The sequence below is a fragment of the Jaculus jaculus genome, chromosome 5, assembly GCF_020740685.1.
Source record: "Jaculus jaculus isolate mJacJac1 chromosome 5, mJacJac1.mat.Y.cur, whole genome shotgun sequence".
Taxonomy (NCBI): domain Eukaryota; kingdom Metazoa; phylum Chordata; class Mammalia; order Rodentia; family Dipodidae; genus Jaculus; species Jaculus jaculus.
The window spans coordinates 13,835,005-13,854,048 of NC_059106.1; positions in this window are offsets into that span (position 1 = coordinate 13,835,005).

Here is a 19,044-nt window from a genome sequence, read left to right on the forward strand (position 1 = left end):
TGTCTCACATTAAAGAAAACGCCAGTCTGTTGGGTTTGCCTCAAAAAACAAAAAAACCCTGAAGGGGCTGGAGAGATGGCTCAGCTGCTAAAGGCACTTGTTTGCAAAGCCTGGTGACCTGGGTTCAATTGTTTAGTACCTACATAAAGTAAGATGTACCAAGTGGCACATGTGTCTGGAGTTTGTTTGCAGTGGCAGAAGGCCCTGGCATGCTCATATTCTCTCTGTAGCTTTCTCTCTTTGTTTCAAACAAAGAAAAATATTTTTTAAAACACCTGAGGCTATTGAAACATTGACATTCAAACCACCACAGATCTTCACATACCCACCCATACACACACAAATAAATGAAAATTAAACATAGCCCAGAGTTCAAATCTGAAACAATTGCCTCTCATCATTTTATTTCATAGTGATTTTCACATACTATCTTTGCTGTATAGTTCTAAAAAGGATTCAGTTCCAAATTTAAAAAAAAAAAAAAAACTTGCTTTTTGATCAGATGAACTAAACCAAGCTATGAAAACAAATCCACCCCTTAAACACAAAGCTTCCTGTGAGCCCTGGGCCCTGCCCTTGCCCCTGCATGGCTTCAGAATTCCCCAAGCTTCCTCTCTCCCAGTGTGCACTGGGAAATGCTGTCGGAAGCAAGTTGTGCGCAGGGCTTTGGCACACAGGGTTTTTCTTCCCTTCTCTTCTGTTGTAGATCAACTCACTGGTGGTGGAGGCTCTGATCAGGAGAGAGCGCATCACCATCAGGATGTAGATGGGTATGTGGGACTCAGGCTTTCCTGCAGAGCTGACCATCTTTGGAACATTCACAGTGGAAAATGAAAGAAGGCCTACCCCAGTTGTTCCCTGTGGCTCCAGTAACACAAAGCTGTGTTCTTTGGACAGGTTTTGCTACCCCAGCAGTCCATAAGAGATTTCCTCTTTGTCAGGAAGCAACCATCACGGGCAAATTGTTTTGTCAGTTGGCCAGGACCTCCAAACGCTCAAGGATCATGTCAGCAGGAAACTCCCACTGTGTGGATGGAGGTGGGGTGGCCGTGCCTTAAAGAAAAGTTCATTTTTGTTTCAAGTTGTCATAATCTCGGATTGGGTTCAACAACATTAGATGAAAATACATTCAGGGTTGTGTCTACATGTAGAATTAAGTCATCTGCCTGAGAGCAGAGGGATTCCAGGGTGACCATAAAATATGATCAGGAAATTCTTCTCTGGGCTAGAGCAAGAACTCTACATTAGACAGCGATGCTCAATATATATATATATATATATATATATATATATATATATATATATATATATATTGTAGATCCTGTGACAGACAACCTTGCATGTGCTCAGGAATGATCAGACAGGACCACCGAACAACTAGTTCTCTTTCCCTCTTCCTGGTAGTTCAACTCCTGCACCTTTCCTTAGGCCTGGGCCAGTTCACATCCCAGCCAGTCTCTGCCCTGGCAGAGTATACACGAGTCAAGGCTGGCTGATGGACTATGCCCTAAAAAGTAGTGTGGTCTGTGGTTCTACTCACCTAGATCTCTGGACTATTGTATGTTCCTGGCCAATGTTGTCAAATCTTTGATTTTTGCTTTAACCACCTGTACTATGAACTTTGAAGTAAAAAGCTTTGTTTGCCATACTTATCCTTACCCTGAACTTTCTCTTTTATAGGCTATACATGGTCCTATCCAAGCCCCAGTGCCAACATGCCCACTGGTGTTCAGCTTTTTATACCAAGCTCAAATCCATCCTCTTCTTTTCAAGGTGGAGTTGTGAGGTGATGGACGAGGTTAGACTCCAGAACAGAAGAGGATGGAAGGAGCCTGTGGTGGCTTGAACTAGGTGTCTTCCTAGGTCCCCAGCTGATGGGAACTGGGGAATTGGAGACTCTTGGGGAGGCGTGTTGTTGAAGGTGGGCTTATGGGTGTTATAGTCAGTTTCCCCTTGCCAGTGTTTGGCACTCTCTTCTGCTGCTGTTGTCCACATGAAGTTGGTCAGGAGGTGATGTCCACCCTCTGCTCATGGCATGTTTCCCACTGCCATTATGGAGCTTCCTCTCAAGTCTGCAAGCCACAACAAACCCTTTCCTCCCACAAACTGCTTTTTGGTCAGGTGCTTTGTGCCAACAATGTAAAGCAACTGCAACAGAGGTGGAGAAGGTATTTTTTGATGCATCACCTGGTAATCTACAAATCACCCTCATGTTTAAAGTTATCATAAGAACTGTGACCAGCCAGGCCAAATGAGCCAACTGGTGCAATAGTGGCACGTCTGTTGTGGGGGAAACCAACTGCCCTCTAATTGGACTGGAGGCCCGCTCAATAGAAGGGAATGCATCCCTGATATTGAAAACCTACAACAGGGGTAGTCATGAGCTCTAGGAGTGTAAAGTCTGTTGCTATATGGCTAAATGTATATACTATGCTCACCAAACTGCCCAGTAAGCAGTTCTCTTAATGTTTATACCTATATATTAATGCTACTATCACTTTTGGTTAGAGAAGATTCTCTTTTCAGATGGCAGTGACCTTGGGATGACTCAGAAGGCACCATGGTGCTGAGAAGTGACAGAGGAGTGCTCAGCACTGAAATATTTTAATCACACCTTCCATGGCTCAGGGTCCATTGTGGAAGAGGTGATGAAAAGAATGTAAGAGCCAAAGGAAAGGTAGGGCTCCTTACAACGTGCTCCTCCAGACACAAAATGGCCTGGATATTCATGACCTTACAGTGCCTGACACTACCTACACAAGACCATCATAATAGGAAGAAAAGATGATGACAACAAAATAAAAGAGAGACTGATTGAGAGGGGGAGGGGATATGATGGAGAGTGGAGTTTCAAAGGGGAAAGTGGGGGCAGGGAGGAAGGGAATTACCATGGGATATTTTTACAATTATAGAATTTGTCAATAAAAAAAAGAACTATGAGAGAAGTATGGATTCAAAATAAACTCTTTTTTTGAAAATACTTTAAAATTTTTTGTTTACTTTTATTTATTTATTTGAGAGAGAGAGAGAATGGGGTGCATCGGGGCCTCCAGCCGCTGCAAACAAACTTCAGATGCATGTACCCCCATGTGCATCTGGCTTACTTGGGTACTGGGGAATCGAGCCTTGAACTCTGGTCCTTAGACTTCACAGGAAAGCGCTTAACCACTAAGCCATGTCTCCAGCCCCCCAAATAAACTCTTTAAAATGGCAACATGAGGGGTCCGGAGAGATGGTTTAGTGGTTTAGCAGTTAAGGCATTTGCCTGCAAAGCCAAAGGATCTTGGTTCCATTCTCCAGAGTCCACATAAGACAGATGCACAAGGTGGCACATGCATCTGGAGTTCATTTGCAGTGGCTGGAGGCACTGGCATGCCCATTATCTCTCTCTCTCAAATAAATAATAATAATAAAATGACACCATGAAACTGCTCTCATGTCCACTGCCTGGGTCTTGGGTGACAATCTATTACAAAGCATCATGAATTACTCATCTTCCATTATTTCCTAGCTTACAGTAAGCCACCTTTACATCTTTCCCCTTTGAGCACTTCTGAAGTCGATGTGTATCTTACACTCAGTGTTTTACAGCTACTAAATCAGTGGATTTCCAGCGCGATCATGAGGTTCGCTTGTGAATTTGATCAGATCAGAGGTCACGTAAGAGACACACGCCTCTTGGCCTCTTGAGCTGATTTGTGAGGGTGTCTCCGGGAAGGATTGATTAAAGGAGGAAGTCTTGCTTCAGAGTGGGTGCTCCTCTGGTGATGAATTATACAATAAGAATCCCCAAGAGAACTCAGTACCTCCTTTAAAAAAATATTTTATTCATTTGACACAGAGAAACAGGCAGAAAGAGAGAGACAGAGGTACATAGAGAAAGAGGGAGGGAGAGAATGGGTGCAACAGGGCCTTTAGCCACTGCAAACTAACTCCAGAACCATGGACCACTTTGTGCATCTGGCTTTACATGGGTCCTGGGGAACTGAACCCGGGTGGACATTGGAAGCGAGTCTCATCAGTCTTCCAATGTGAACTGTGACCAGAAGCTCTCCAGGAAACCGTTAGGCCTTCAATGCCACATTGAGACTGCCGAGGTATCGAGCTTTGTGGGCTGAGAGTTACTGGGTTCCTTGACACTCAAGCCTGCATACCACTCTTGTTGGGGGGGGGGGCTCATATCCTGTAAGCTAATCCAATACATGTCCTTTATAATATATCTTCATTCTATCAGTCTGTTCCTTTAAAGAACCACTGTGCAAGCTTTAAAGATGCCAGCTTAGCAGTACTGAGTGTCTATAATATGCTTGGTTCCATAGTGATGCGCTATCTCAGACAAACAAACTGTAGCTCTTTTGTTATTACTGTTCTTTTTATGTATTTGACAGGGAGAAAGCGAATGGGCGCATCAGGGCCTCCAGACACTGCAAACGAACTCCAGACACATGTACCACCTTGTGCATCTGGCTTATATGGATCTTGGGGAATCGAACCTGGATCCTTTGGCTTTGCAGGCCTCCAGCCCAGCTCTTAGCTCGATAATAGGTTCCTTGAAGAATCGCTGTGTCATGACACTGCGGAGCACAGGACAGTGGTTTATGTAGCAAACCAGCTACCAGAGACGCAAACAGCAACTCAGCAGAACCCATGCGTGAAAGTTTGCAGCTTGTTTCTCCTGGGGTTTTCCCTTCCATACGTGCATGGAAGTGACGTCTTCTTAAAGCTATCCCTAAGAAGGGCTAAAACAGCTTTTTCAGTGTGATGACGTAAAAATTCCATATGATAAGGAAACATTGTTCATATAGTTTGGCAATGTTTGCTTTTTTTCTTTTCCTTTTTTTTTAAAAAAAAATATTTATTTCTGAGAGAAAAAGAGAGAGAGAGAGAGGGAGAGAGGTGGGTAGAGAGAATATGCACACCAGAGCCTCTAGCCACTGCAAACCAACTCCAGACATATGTGGCACCTTGTGTGTATGGCTTTACTTGGGGGCTGAAGAAATGAAACTGGGTCCTGAGGCTTTGCAAGCAATCACTTTAACCTCTGAGCCATTTCTCCCTTTAAAAAAAAAACGAAGTAGAACATCTGATGAGGTGTGGTGGCACATGCCTTTAATCCTAGCACTTGGGAGGCTGAGGTAGGAGGATTGCTGTGAGTTCAGGCCAGGCTAGGACTACAGAATGAGTTCTAGGTTAGCCTGGGCTGGAGTGAAACCCTCCCTTGAAAAACAAAGCAAAAGAATATCTGATAGGTAATGGCTTTCGGGTCATGAAATGTATGTGCCCTTGGGTCACTGGGAGGTAGAAAACATTTGTCCTCTGGTGTGGTCACTGAGTGTCCTGTGTGAGACGGAGCCTTGGTTGGGAGGGACATCCACTTCTTTCTGCTCTCGTGACTGCACCCCTGCTGTGGGAACAGAACATTCCTTATTCCTCTGTGTCTCTGCATTCCTAGTGGCCACCTATGTCAAGGTCTAGGGTGATAAACGCGTAAAATCACCGCGCCTTGTAAAAACCAGGCTCACAGATGGGATAGGGAAAAATGCGGCTGAGTGCAACGCTGGCCCCGCTCAGCCCAGAGCAGGGGTAACACGCAGGTGGGATGCGGGAGTTTGCCGCCTTGTGTTGGCAGCAGGGGAGGTGAGGGATGACCGAAGCTACGATCCCAGCGCGCGGAGACCAAGCTTGTGGGGACCAGGAGAGCCGCCTGGGCGCACGCAAAACCATGCGCCACCATTTGTAACCACCGCGTTCTACACATACATCCCCTGGGGAGGAAGGCTTAGGGGAAGTCGCATACTTCTGTTCAACTTGTCACGGCCAGAGGGTGCCCTGGTGCTTGCCTCCCTCTGCTTCCCCCCAACCCCACCCCCCCACAACTAAGGATGCAAAGGGCCCAGTACTTTATGGCCTGATTGGATGGGCCTGTGACTCAGGCTTGGCCAATCAGATGCTTATTTCCAGAGGCTTGGGATTCTGTACACGTGACATAGAGGAGGAAAGACGTTCCAGGGGTTCGATTCCTCCGAGCGGTGGCAGTCATTGTCACACTGTCTTCATGCCGCGGACGCTCTGACAAGGTTATCGTTTTGTTTCGTGGGTTCTGACGCTCCCTTCTGAGTCGTTTATGGTCCTTTCTGTATCATCGTATTATCTCAGCTTCTCATCATTTTGAAAGGCTTAAAATAATACTCCCTTGATTCCCTTGCTTTCTTTTTTATTCCCTTATTTCTTCAGAGGACCAGAGCCAGATTTTATGACTCTGTGAGCCAAGAGCCCTGGCTGTCTCCACAGCATATCAGGGGGAAAAAGCGCTTGTTTTCTAGGGCTATTGTCACAAAATCCCAGAGTGAGTCAGGCGTGGTGGCGCACGCCTTTAATCTCAGCACTTGGGAGGCAGAGGGATCTGGAGGATCACCATGAGTTCAAGGCATGACATCCTGAGACTACATAGTGAATTCCAGGTCAGTCTGGGCTAAAGCGAAACCCTACCTCGAAACACCAAAACAAAACAAAACAAAAACTCAATAAAATCCCAGAGCAAGTGGTTTAAACACCATATATTTATTATTTATTTTCTCGTAGCTCTAGAGCCTGAAAACTCTGAGATCCTGGCTTGGCAGGGTTCAGTTTCTGGTGAGGGTGCTCTTTCTGGCTTGAAGCCATCCTGGCTGTGTACTCACATGATTTCTTCATACATGAATGGCAAGAGTAGGGCAGCTGGGAAGGAGAGAAGAGAGTGGGGTTCTTTGATGCCTTCTTAGAGCACACCCTTTTGGCTAGGTCTCACTTTGATGTCTCCATTTAATCTTAAATAGGCCTTCGTAGGCCCTTTCCCCTATTATAGTGTGACTGCGCTTCAACAAATGAACTTGAAGGGGCACAGTTGTCCTTCACAGTGGCCCTGCAAGGGAGAGAACAACCTGAAGAGCTTTTCCCAGAGTGTCTCCTTCTGTGGCATTACAAGAAAAGATGATGGGCTGGAGAGGTGGTTCAGTGGTTAAGTTGCTTGCCTCCAAAGCCTAAGGACCCAGGTTCGATTCCTCAGCACCCACACAAGCAAGATGTACAAGGTGGCACATGAGTCTAGATTTTCTTTGCAGTGGCTAGAGGCCCTAGTATATCCATTCATTCTCTCTGCCTCTCTCTCTCTTCCTCTCAAATAAATGAATTAAATTAAATTAACTATTTTAAAACTTTTCTGTTTTGAGGGCTGGATAGATGGCTGAGTTGTTTGGCACTTACCTGCAAAGTCTAAGGACCAGGGTTTGGTTACCCAGTACCCACATCAAACCAGATGCACATAGTGGCATATGCACCTCGAGTTTGTTTGCAGCAGCTGGGGGCTCTGGCACACCCATTCTCTCTGTCTCTCTATCTTTCTATGCTTGCAAATAAAACAATAAAAATAGTTTTTTAAAAATTTCAAAAGGACAGTGCAAGCTAAAATTTAAGAACCCCAAACTGACTTCACCTAACCTTTATTGAAGTACTCATTTGGAGAAAACCAAATTTCTTCACTATTTTAAAATTACATTTTTTTTTTCAAGATTCTGCACTAATCTTAACCTTGCCAGACCAAAGATACCCCTGAAAATCACACATATTGATATGTCTTTCTTGCCATCAATTTTGGTGACAGGCAGACACAAACAATCTGAAGAAAATAGTGGGATGTGCTGTGTGCATTTAGTTGGCATTCAGAACTGGTGTTTCTGGCCTGGGGAGATGGCTCAGCAGCTAAGGCACTTGTCTGCAATGCCTAATGGCCCAGGTTCGATTCCCCAGCATCCAAGTAAAGTCAGATGCACAAAGTGGTGCATGTGTACAGAGTTTGTTTGCAGCAGCTAGAGGCCCTGGCACACCCACCCATTCTTTCTGTCTGTCTCTCTTCCTCTCTCTCTCTGTGTGTGTGTTTGCAATAAATGAATAATTTTTAAAAAACCTTGTGTTTCTGTTGATAATATCAGCGTGGAAACACTATTAGGAATTTAAAAGAGGGCTGGAGAGATGGCTTAGTGGTTGAGCGCTTGCCTGTGAAGCCTAAGGACCCCGGTTCGAGGCTCGGTTCCCCAGGTCCCACGTTAGCCAGATGCACAAGGGGGTGCACGCGTCTGGAGTTCGTTTGCAGAGGCTGGAAGCCCTGGCGCGCCCATTCTCTCTCTCTCTCCCTCTATCTGTCTTTCTCTCTGTGTCTTTCGCTCTCAAATAAATAAATAAATAAATAAATAAATAAATAAATAAAAATTAAAAGAAACAGACAAAAGCAAAGGGGTAAGTACGGCACATATGAAAAGAAAGGTTGCATTTGTCCATCTCCAAAGTCGGTTCTTGTTTGGTGCTCTCGGTGGCATATACCAACAAGGTGCACCCTCGTAGGAAGGTGCAGAGCCCCCCCCCCCCATGTGGTCTGACCTTCTACTGGTTGTCCCTGGCTGTCCTCCTCCGCAATGCTGCCCTTTGTGTGAGAGGCAAACACAAGCGGTGGTTTCCGCTTGACTGTAGGATGCTAGTTCCTGGCAGGGATTAGACCTCTTAGTCCTTAACAGGAGAGTTCCCTGCATGAATTATTCTTTTAGAAAAATTTTAAAAAATTTTATTTTTGTTTTAGAAGTAGAGTCTCACTCTAGCCCGGGCTGACCTGGAATTCACTATGGAGTCTCAGGGTGGCCTCGAACTCACAGTGATCCTCCTACCTCTGCCTCCCAAGTACTGGGATTGAAGGCGTGCGCCACCACGCCCGGCTATTCTTTTTTTTTTTTTTTTTAAAGAAAAATACAGTTGGCTATTCTTGAAGTAGGAGAAATAAATCCAAATGGCTGGACATATTTTTCTGTTCCACTGACCAGGCTTTGTTGTTCAGGTCAGAAGGTTGAATTAGCCCCAAGTACCTGGAGGGTCCTGCAAGGGGTGGGGGTGGTGTACGGGAGCCCAGTGGTTAGCCACTAGGCTCCTCTTCTTTCTTGGTGCTCTGTGCAATGACGTCAAAAGGAGACACTAATAATGGTGCTCTAGGATTGGACAGGAGAAAGCACAAAGGTGAAAGCCTCCCCGGCCCCGGTGTGGACATTTCTATTAGAAATTAAAGGTAAATATCCCCAAAAAGAGAGAGAAAGAGAGTGAGCCAAGAATAAATGACGTGGAGCTTGGTGGCAACGCAACAAGAGAGCGGGTGGAGGATCTTAGCCCCAGGCCAGTCTTCCGAGTTCCTCTTTGGGGATTTCTTGGAAAAGAAGCTCAGTCGCTCAAGCCTTATTCGCTCATGTTTCATTTCTGGAAGAAGGATTGGCAGCAAGGTAAAAACGGGGTTCAGTCAGTATGAAGAGAGGTTGGGTTAGGGTGAAAGCCCCATTGAAAAAAGGATACTATGCTTTTAAGTAATTAACCACTCAACCAAATAATTAATTAGTGTGTGTGTGTGTGTGTGTGTGTGTGTGTGTGTGTGTGGGTGGGTGTGCCAGGGTCTCTTGTTTCTGCAAACACCAGACACTTGTGGTTCTGTGTCCAGCTTTACTTGGCTGGGAATGAAACCTGGGCTATCAGGCTTTGCAAACAAGCATCTGTAGCCACTGGGTCATCTTCCCAGCCCCTATGGCTACTTGTTCTGACTTAGGAGCAGGGAGAGTGTCAGACCATGACTTCCTTCACCTCCAGATCAAGTCTTAAACTTGAGCCACCACATAGTTACCTGTGGGCTGATAAGTACATACATGTGGGGCTGGAGAGATGGCTAAGTGGTTAAGGTATTTGCCTGCAAAGCCTAAGGACCCATGTTTGACTCTCTAGATCCCACATAAACCAGACACACAAGGTGATGCAGGGCGAAAGGTCGCACATGAGCACAATGCATCTGGAGTTCAATTGCAATAGCTGGGAGCCCTGCTGTACCAATTCTCGCTCTCTCTCATTAAAAAAAACAAACAAACAAACAAAAAAAAACCAACAACAATGGGACCTGGAGAGATGGATTAATGGTTAAGGTGTATGCATTCAAAGCCTAAGGACCCAGGTTCTATTCTCCAGGTCCCACGTAAGCCAGATGCACATGGTGGTGCATGTGTCTGGAGTTCGTTTGCAGTGGCTGGGGGCCCTGGCGTGCCCATTCTTACTCTCTTTCTATTTCTCTTTCTCTCTCTCCTATCTGTGTCTCAAAAAATAAATAAAATAGATACATAAAATGTTTTTTAAAATGGGGCTGGAGGACTGGAGAGATGGCTTCGCTGTTAAGTGCTTGCCTGTGAAGCCTAAGGACCCCGGTTCAAGGCTCAATTCCCCAGGACCCACGTTAGCCAGATGTACAAGGTGGTGCATGCATCTGGAGTTTGTTTGCAGTGGCTGGAAACCCTGGCACACCCACTCTCTCTCTCTCTCTGCCTCTTTCTCTCTCTGCTGCTCTCAACTAAAAAAATGAACAACAACAACAAAAAAACTGGGGCTGGAGAGATGGCTTAGCAGTTAAGATGCTTGCCTGTGAAGCCAAAGGACCCAGGTTCAATTCCCCAGTACCCACATAAGCCAGTTGTACAAAGTGGTGCATGTTTCTGGAGTTAATTTTCAGTGGCTGAAGGTCCTGGCATGTCCATTTTCTCTCTCTCTATCTGCCTCTGTCTCTCTCCTCTCTCTCAAATAAATAAAGAAAATAAATTAAAAAAATTAAAACCAGTGAAAAAAAAAGTACATATGTCCACACCCTACAGAGCTTCTGAATCAGTAGGCTGGGTTGGAGTCCTAGACTCTGCATATTAGAAGTTAAAATAAATTTAAAAGGGATTTTTTTAATTTTATTTTTTCTATTTATTTATTTATTTATTATTCTATTATTTATTATTCTATTTATTTATTTTTCTATTTATTTATTTATTTATTATTCTATTATTTATTATTCTATTTATTTATTTCTAATGTGTGTGGAGTGGTGGATATAACCATGACTGCAGTGAAGATTGGTACTACTCTCATGGCTTGTTCTAAGATAGTAGCAGCCTTATCAACTATCTTAGTTACTTTGACATCGCTATGACCAACTTCCTGCCAGAAACAACTTAAAAGACATTTATTTTGGCTCCTGTTTAGATGATGGTCTCTTATGGGGAGAAAGGCATGGTGAAAATACGAAAGGCCTGCTCACATCACTGTGGTGGTCCGAAAGCAGAGAGAATCCCAGCCAGACCTGGATGCAAGTGACCAGTTTCAAAGGCCTAATCGCTTACGTCCTCCAGCTACACTCCACTGCCAAGGGCTCCCTCCCCAAATAGTGCCAGCCCTGAGGACCAGGAATGCAACCACATGGGCCTGTGGGAGACATTTTCATTCAATCCATAGCAGCAACCATTGCTTCCATGTGAACGGCAACACAGCTGAAGCGGTAAATAACATATCTCTTGCAGCGACTAGAAAGACAGTTTTGCTCCGTAGCTTTCTTAGCAAAGTCTCGGCAACTTCCAGAAGATTCGTGGACCACCGCTTGAGAACCACTGCTCAGCAGCAATGTGATCGTCTCCACGCCCTCCGCTTTTGTCGGGTTGCCTGTCCCCGTGAGTGCTAGACAAGCCAGCTGCCGCGAAGCCAGTTCCTCCAGCCCCTGGTGGCTGTTGGCTTGCTTGTTTCGGTGGTGGCCTTTGCTATGCTTTTCAGGCTGGATTTGAACTGTGGGCTCAAGACAGCCTTCTGTCCCAACCTCCCCAGTAGGACTACAGGCATGGGCCGCCGTGTTCCGTTTCTAGCTGCTTTTGTGACTCATTTTTCAAGTGTGATTTTTTTTTAATCCCAAGATCACATTAAAACTCTTCAAATTTATTCACAACATCTAATTACAAAGCAAAAACAAATCATCGATTTTTTTTTTTTTTACAAAAGCTCTTAAATGTAACAAAAATAGTAATTAGTAACTCACTGGGGATTACCCTGTTGACAAACACTGAAATGCAGTTCACTCTAGAATACATAGAAAATATATGGGCTTGAATTTGCTGTAAATTTATAGGAGTTATCATGAGAGACTTTCTTCAAAAATAGGATGCGATGGGGTGTGCGGCGAACCCCCTGACCAGCAGGAGAAGAACGACCAGCAAACGAAGATCCTTCTTGATCACACTTTATTGGAGAGCCTCTTGGTTAACAGGAAAGCTGATGGCGAGGGGCGAGGAGGGTAGGATTACAGCTGCTTTTATAGGGCCGAGCACTATGGGGCGTCTACTGATTGGCTGCCAAAGCTCACCCGCCCACAGGAGCCACGGGATAGGCTTAAGACAAGGTGCGTCAAGCGCATGCGCAACCTCAAGCGAGGTTGGCGCCAAGGCGTTGCCTAAATAAGGAATTGTTTACCTCAAGACTGGCAGGAAGCCAGCGCCATCTTGTAATGGCGTCTGCATTGGCTCCCTACAGGGGTGTCTAACTCTGTTGTTTCTGTTTGGTGAACATTGTAGACTTCTGATATCCCTTGTGATGGATCAGCTAAGGCCTGATAAGGGACCTGGGACTTTGTGGAGTGACTCTAGAAAGGGGTGGGTGTGAAGACAGGACAGCCGAGAAGGGAGAAGCTCTACCCTGCCTCCCTCTAGCTTAGCCCCTCTGAGACATGTGAACTCTGCCCAGCCTCCCAGTCCACCTGCTGGCCTGGTTGGAGCCATTATGAGCTCATGAAAGACATGGGTCCTCAGCCTTCACAGGGAAGTGCTTTAACTGCTAAGCCATCTCTCCAGCCCTTTAGAGGAAAAAAAAAAAAGGAAAGCTTTTTCCTCATGGCCAGAAACCTCCTGAGAGCCTGTTGTAGTTTGGAAGTGAAATGTCCCCCATAGGCTCATGTGTGTGAACACTTGGTCCCCAGATGTCATGGCATTGTCTGGGAGGGTTGTGGGACCGTTAGGAATGGGAGCCTTTCTGGAGGAAGTAGGTCACTGGGGGCGTGGCTCTTGAGTCTTATAGCCCAGTTCCACTTCCTATTAGCCCTCTGCTTCCTGACTATAGTTGCAAAGTGATTGTCGGTCTCCTGATGCTGCTGCCAAGATTTCCCCAGTATGATGGAGTGTATGCTGTCAAAACTGTAAGCCAGAACAAACCTTTTCCTTCCTTAATCAGCCTTTTGCCATGTATTCTGTCACAGCAACAAGTAAAGTAACTAACACACATCCCATCCGGTCCCATCCGTTAGTACTTCACAATGGACATCAAATTCCAGTGTTCCAGTGGGGTGGGAACATGCATGCCAGAACAAGGCTCCCATAGGATTCCTTAGACCAGTTTGGAAATGACGATTTTTTAAAAAAATTTTTTTTTGTTCATTTTTATTTATTTGAGAGCGACAGACAGAGAGAGAAAGAGAGAGAATGGGCACGCCAGGGCCTCCAGCCACTGCAAACGAATTCCAGATGCGTGCGCCCCCTTGTGCATCTGGCTAACGTGGGTCCTGGGGAATCGAGCCTTGAACCAGGGTCCTCAGGCTTCACAGGCAAGCGCTTATCGGCTAAGCCATCTCTCCAGCCCCGGAAATGAAGATTTTTTTAAGGAGGCAGTGTCAGGCATATCAGGGTCCCATTTTCCCTTTTTGGGGAGCCTTCATTAATTTTTGTTTTGATTCCCATTGATTTAAATTTCTTAACTAGAAATAAACCAGAGTTTGCCAGACATGGTGGTGCATATGTTTAATCCCAGCACCTGGGAGGTAGAGACAGGAGGATCGCCGTGAGTTCAAGACCACCCCTAGACTACATAGTGAGTTCTAGGTCAGCCTGGGCTAGAGTGAGATCCTACTTCAGAAAACCAAAAATAAAATAAAATAATAATAACAAAAAAAAAACAGATCCAGCCATGGTGGTGCATGCCTTTAATCCCAGCACCTGGGAGGCAGAGATAGGAGGATCGCCATGAGTTCAAGACCACCCTGAGACTACATGGTGAGTTCTAGGTCAGCCTGGGCTAGAGCGAGACCCTACTTCAGAAAACCAAAAATAAAATAAAATAATAATAATAATAAAAAAACAGATCCAGCCATGGTGGTGCATGCCTTTAATCCCAGCACTTGGGAGGCAGAGGTAGGAGGACTGCAGTGTGTTAGAGGCCACCCTGAGACTACGGTGTGAATTCCAGGTCAGCCTGAGCTAGATTGAGACCCCGTCTCGGAAATAAAAAGACTTGTTTTGCCAAGTTATCCTCAACCAACAGTTTACCATGACCTGATGACCTGTGCGCATCCTGCCCACTTAATATGAGCATGGCATTGGCCCAGGTCTCCCATTTGACAAGTGAGCATGCCACGTGAGTCACTAGCCTGAAGATGCTAATGAAGGAGTCGGAGCGTCCAGTGGCCCAACCAATGCTCAGCTCCGGGAGCCTTGTCATGCCAATGTATGCCACTGACATTTCTGAGCTGGGCTTCTACAAGTAGAAAGGTACAAAGCCTACACTTTAAAAAATTTATTTATTTGCAAGCAGAGAGTGATAGAGAGAAGAGAGACCAAGAGAAAGAGAGAGATAATGGGCACACTCGGGCCTCTAGCTACTGCAAATGAACTCTAGATGCATGGGCCCCTTTGTGAATCCAGCCCTAAGGTGTGTTCAAAGCAGTTTAATTCATGCTTGCTGGTGGTCTGATGAAGTCTCTCTGCTTGGATCTATGGGAGTGAGTCAGGTTCTTGCACCATTGATGGTGTTCCCTGGACTCTGTAAGCCTGAAATAAAAACCTTCCCTGCATAAATGGCTTCTGACCAGGTGTTTGTTCAGCAAGGAGAAAGTAACTGCAACAGATTATAATCCCTGAACTATGAACAAAACGAAGCTTTCTTCCCTTCACTTGTCAGGGGTATGGTCATAGCAAGTGAGAAAAGTACCTCATATAGCATCTTTCAGCAGTGGCCAAAGTAAGAGAGCTTTATCCTTGGATCAACTTGTCTGTTTGTTCCCGAAAGTGATGAGAGTTGAGTTCTCGGCAGCAGCCAATTAGCAATGGGTAAACATATCTAAAAACCCCTTGGTGGTTTGGAGCCATGGAATATTGGTTTGCTTCAAGCTAAGAATTGATTTTTGCCTTGAGCTGCCTTAAATCCCAGTTAGAACAAGGCAGTGGGAGGCTAGTTATTAAATTAAATTTTAACTCTGGCACACAATAGGAAATGAATTCTAACCTAGGGCAGGAGGTAGGCCAAGACCCTCCATCTGTGTGCCCCACCATACCAAGCCGTGTGGCCTGGGAGATGGCATGATCTGAAAACAATTCTTTCCTTGAATCACAACGTTTCTCTCTTTTTTTTTTTGAGACAGGATCTCACATTGTAGTCCAGGCTGTCCTCAAACATTCAATCCTCCTACCTCAGCTTGTAGAACCTGGAATCATATCACCATGCCCAGTCTAATCATAAGATTTACAACTTATAAAGAATAGGACATGGGGCCGGAGAGATGGCTTGGTGGTTAAGGCACTTGCCTGTGAAGCCTAAGGACTCATGTTCAACTCTCCAGGTCCCACGTAAGCCAGATGCACAGAGACACAAGTGTGCAAGGTTGCACACGTGCACAAGGGCGTCTTGAGGGAGAACAGTTGGCCCTTGTTACACATCAAATATGGCATCTGACACATTTTGCAAATCAGCCCTGAGGACATTCGGCACCAGGGATCAAGAGGAGGACCAGGGAAGGCCTGCGGTAATGTTTGCTGGAGACTTCCTTTCTGCCGCATTCCTCAGTGGGCGTGGCCGAGAAGTATCGGATGTAACTTCTCTTAAGTTTCTCAAGCAAATGTGGTTCCTAGAGTTTTTAACCCAAGTGCTATTTGATCTTGGAATTGGAAACTCTCAGAAAACGTTCACACAAAGGGAAAACTCAGTGTGTTTAAGGCCTAGATGCCACTTGGATAAGCTCTTTGGAGAGATAGGGAAGGAAAATGTGGGACATGGTTCAACCAATGATTACAGTGTCTTATAATTCCAACTTGGTTGGGAATTATTGATTTCAGTCTATATGTGACACCAGACCACAGTCTTCCAACAGTGATCTTAAAAGAGAATTACGCAGTCACTTGCTCAATATCTGATTTATTTTCAGAAACTCCTGTATGTGTCTTTCCATTCGAGCTCTCGCGCCTGCCCTCACCTCTTGTCTCGCCTCACTCCTGACGCCTTGCTGGCGTGGTTTTCCTGGCAGCTTCTCTGCCTTCTTGTCTAGGGACCTCCTGTGCCCTGAAAGCCACTCTGAGCCCTCCTCTCCCAGTGCATCTCCCCTAATCCCTGCAAGTGTGGCCTGCCAATCGCTTGTCACTGAAGGAACACCAGGGGCTGTCCTCTCTCTCTCCAGCCTTTGGTTGATGTATTAGAAAGAGCTTTAGGCCAGTGAGTGGCAAACTTCACCAACTTCCAGAATTCCTTAAAAAAAGACTTATTGGGTCAGAGAGATGGCTCAGTGATTAAGAGCACTTCCTATGCAAGCATGAGAGCCTGTGGAGGCCTGGGAGAACATTTGAGATCCTTCCCCAGGACCCACATAGACAGCGGAGTGTGGCCATGTACGCCTTTAACCCCAGTCCCATAGGGAAGCAGAGACTCAACAATTTCTAGAGCTTGCAAAAAACACAGCAAACTACGGGATCAGCGAGGGACTCTAGCTCAAATAAGAAGTAAGGCTGGAGAGATAGCTCAGCTGTAAGTACTTGCTTGCAAAGCCTGATGATCCTAGTTTGATTCCCCAGTAACCACGTTAAGCCAGACGCACAAAGTGGCGCCTGCATCTGGAGCTTGTTTGCAGTGGCTGGAGGCCCTGGCACCCATTCTCTTCTCCCTTCTCTCGCTCTTGGGCATGGTGTCACACCCTTTTAATTCCAGCACTCAGGAGGCACAAGTAGGATCACTTTGAGTTCAAGGCCAGGTAGAGACTACATAGTGAATGAATTCCAGATCAGCCTGAGCTAGAGTGAGACCCTACCTCAAAAAATAAAAAAATAAAAATAAAAAAGTGGAGAAGTTCTGGGTGTGATGGCATAGGCCTTGAATCCCAGCACTTAGGGAACAGAAGTAGAAGGATCACTGTGAGTTTGAGGCCATCCTGAGACTACAGAGTGAATTCCAGGGTTAGAGCACGACCGTGCTTCGAAACCCCCAAAGGGGAGGGGGAGGGTTAAAGGTATGTGTCACCACAGCTGGCTTGACGTTATAATTTTTCCCTCCTATTATGCAGGCTTTATGTAGATAGTGTCAGCCAGTATGAAGTCATGAATGCCATGGGCACTTTGTGTCTTGAAGACAGTATTTTAAGCACTCCACCCCTTCCTTTGGCTCTTTCTTTCTGCTACCATTTCCTGAGCCTTGGAGGGTAGGATAGAGATGCCTCAAGAATCACTAAAGCACTATATCATCTGGTTGTTAAAATTTCTTTTCTTTTCTTTTTAGTTTGTTTTTATTTTTATTTATTTACTTGAGAGAGAGAGAGAGAGAGAGAGAGGCAGGTAGAGGGAGAGAAAGAATGGGCACACCAGGGCCTCCAGCCACTGCAAATGAACTCTAGATGCATGCGCCCCCTTGTGCATCTGGCTAACGTGGGTCCTGAGGAATTGAACCAGGGTCCTTTGGCTTTGCAGACAAATGCCTTAACCACTAAGCCATCTCTCCAGACCTCAAATTTATTTTCTTAATCCAGTTTCCCTTCACCATGTCCCACGTCTCGGTGGTGATCTGCCCTGAGTGCTGCTTGTCTTCTCCTGTGATCACTTGGTATCACTCACGTCCAGATTCTTTTAACTGAGAAGGGAAGGAAGAAGAGGGGAGAGCCAAGTGTGGTGGTGCATCGAGGCTGAAGTAGGACGAACACTGTGAGTTCGAGGCCAACCTGGGCTAGAATGAGCTACTGCCTCCAAAAAGGAGGAGGGAAGAAGAGATGAAGAAAGATAAGGGGAGGAGAGGGAAGGGGAGGAGAGAACATTAACTGTACAGACATCCTTACCAACACAAAGGCAGTTTCGTAAAAACAACCCCTCCTTGTCACTTCACCTTACTCTCTCAACCTGTTGCAGTCACCTTCTCGTTGCTGGAACAAACACCCGACTGGAAGTAGCTTATGCAAGGAACGGGTTTATTTCAGGGTTGCAGGTTCCAGGAGACGTTCCATCATAGCGAAAGAAGCTGGCTCACTTCACCGTACATCCAAAGCACAGAGCAAAAACCAACAGCCAGAGCTTAAGCTGGCTCTCGACATACCTCTTAGGACTGATCTCAAGATCCGTTCCTTTGACACACTTTTCCCAGCAGGGCTCTGCCTGCTAGAAATGTTAAGTAGAAAGCTTCATCTTAATCAGTAATCTCTGACAATACGAGGGCCATTCACATTCAAACCACCACACAATTCATTATTCTCCCACTGCCTTTCCAGCCTGTCCTTATACAACCTGTGAGTTTTCAAATATTTGTGATCAGAGAAGACATATACTCTGGCCCAACTAGTTTTTTTTTTTTTTTCAGCTTAATAAGAATTTAGGGGCTGGAGAGATGGCTTAGCGGTTAAGCACTTTAAGGATCCTGGTTCAAGGCTCGGTTCCCCAGGTCCCACGTTAGCCAGATGCACATGAGGGTGCAAGCGACTGGAGTTCACTTGCAGTGGCTGGAGGCCCTGGCATGCCCATTCTCTCTCTCTTCTCTCCCTATCTGCCTCTTTCTCTTTCTGTCACTATCAAATAAATAAAAATAAAACAAAAAAAAATTTTTTAAAAATTTAAAGAATTTAGTGAGAATTTCTGGGATGTGGTTCTCTCTTCCCACATGGAGAGAGGTGATAGCACTGCAGGAAAGCACTGAGAAGTCACACTGGTCAACCACACCCTGAGCCAGCACAGGGATGAAGTCATTCCCTCCAAAGAGGTTGATCTTTAGTCTTTCTTAATTCAAGAACAGGACTGGGGCTGGAGAGATGGCTTAGTGGTTAAAGCACTTGCCTGAGAAGCCTAAGGACTCATGTTCAACTCTCTAGGTCCCATGTAAGCCAGATACACAGAGACTCACATGCACAAGGCCGCACATGTACACAGGGGACTCACACATCTGGAGTCTGATTGCAGTGGCTGGAGGCCCTGG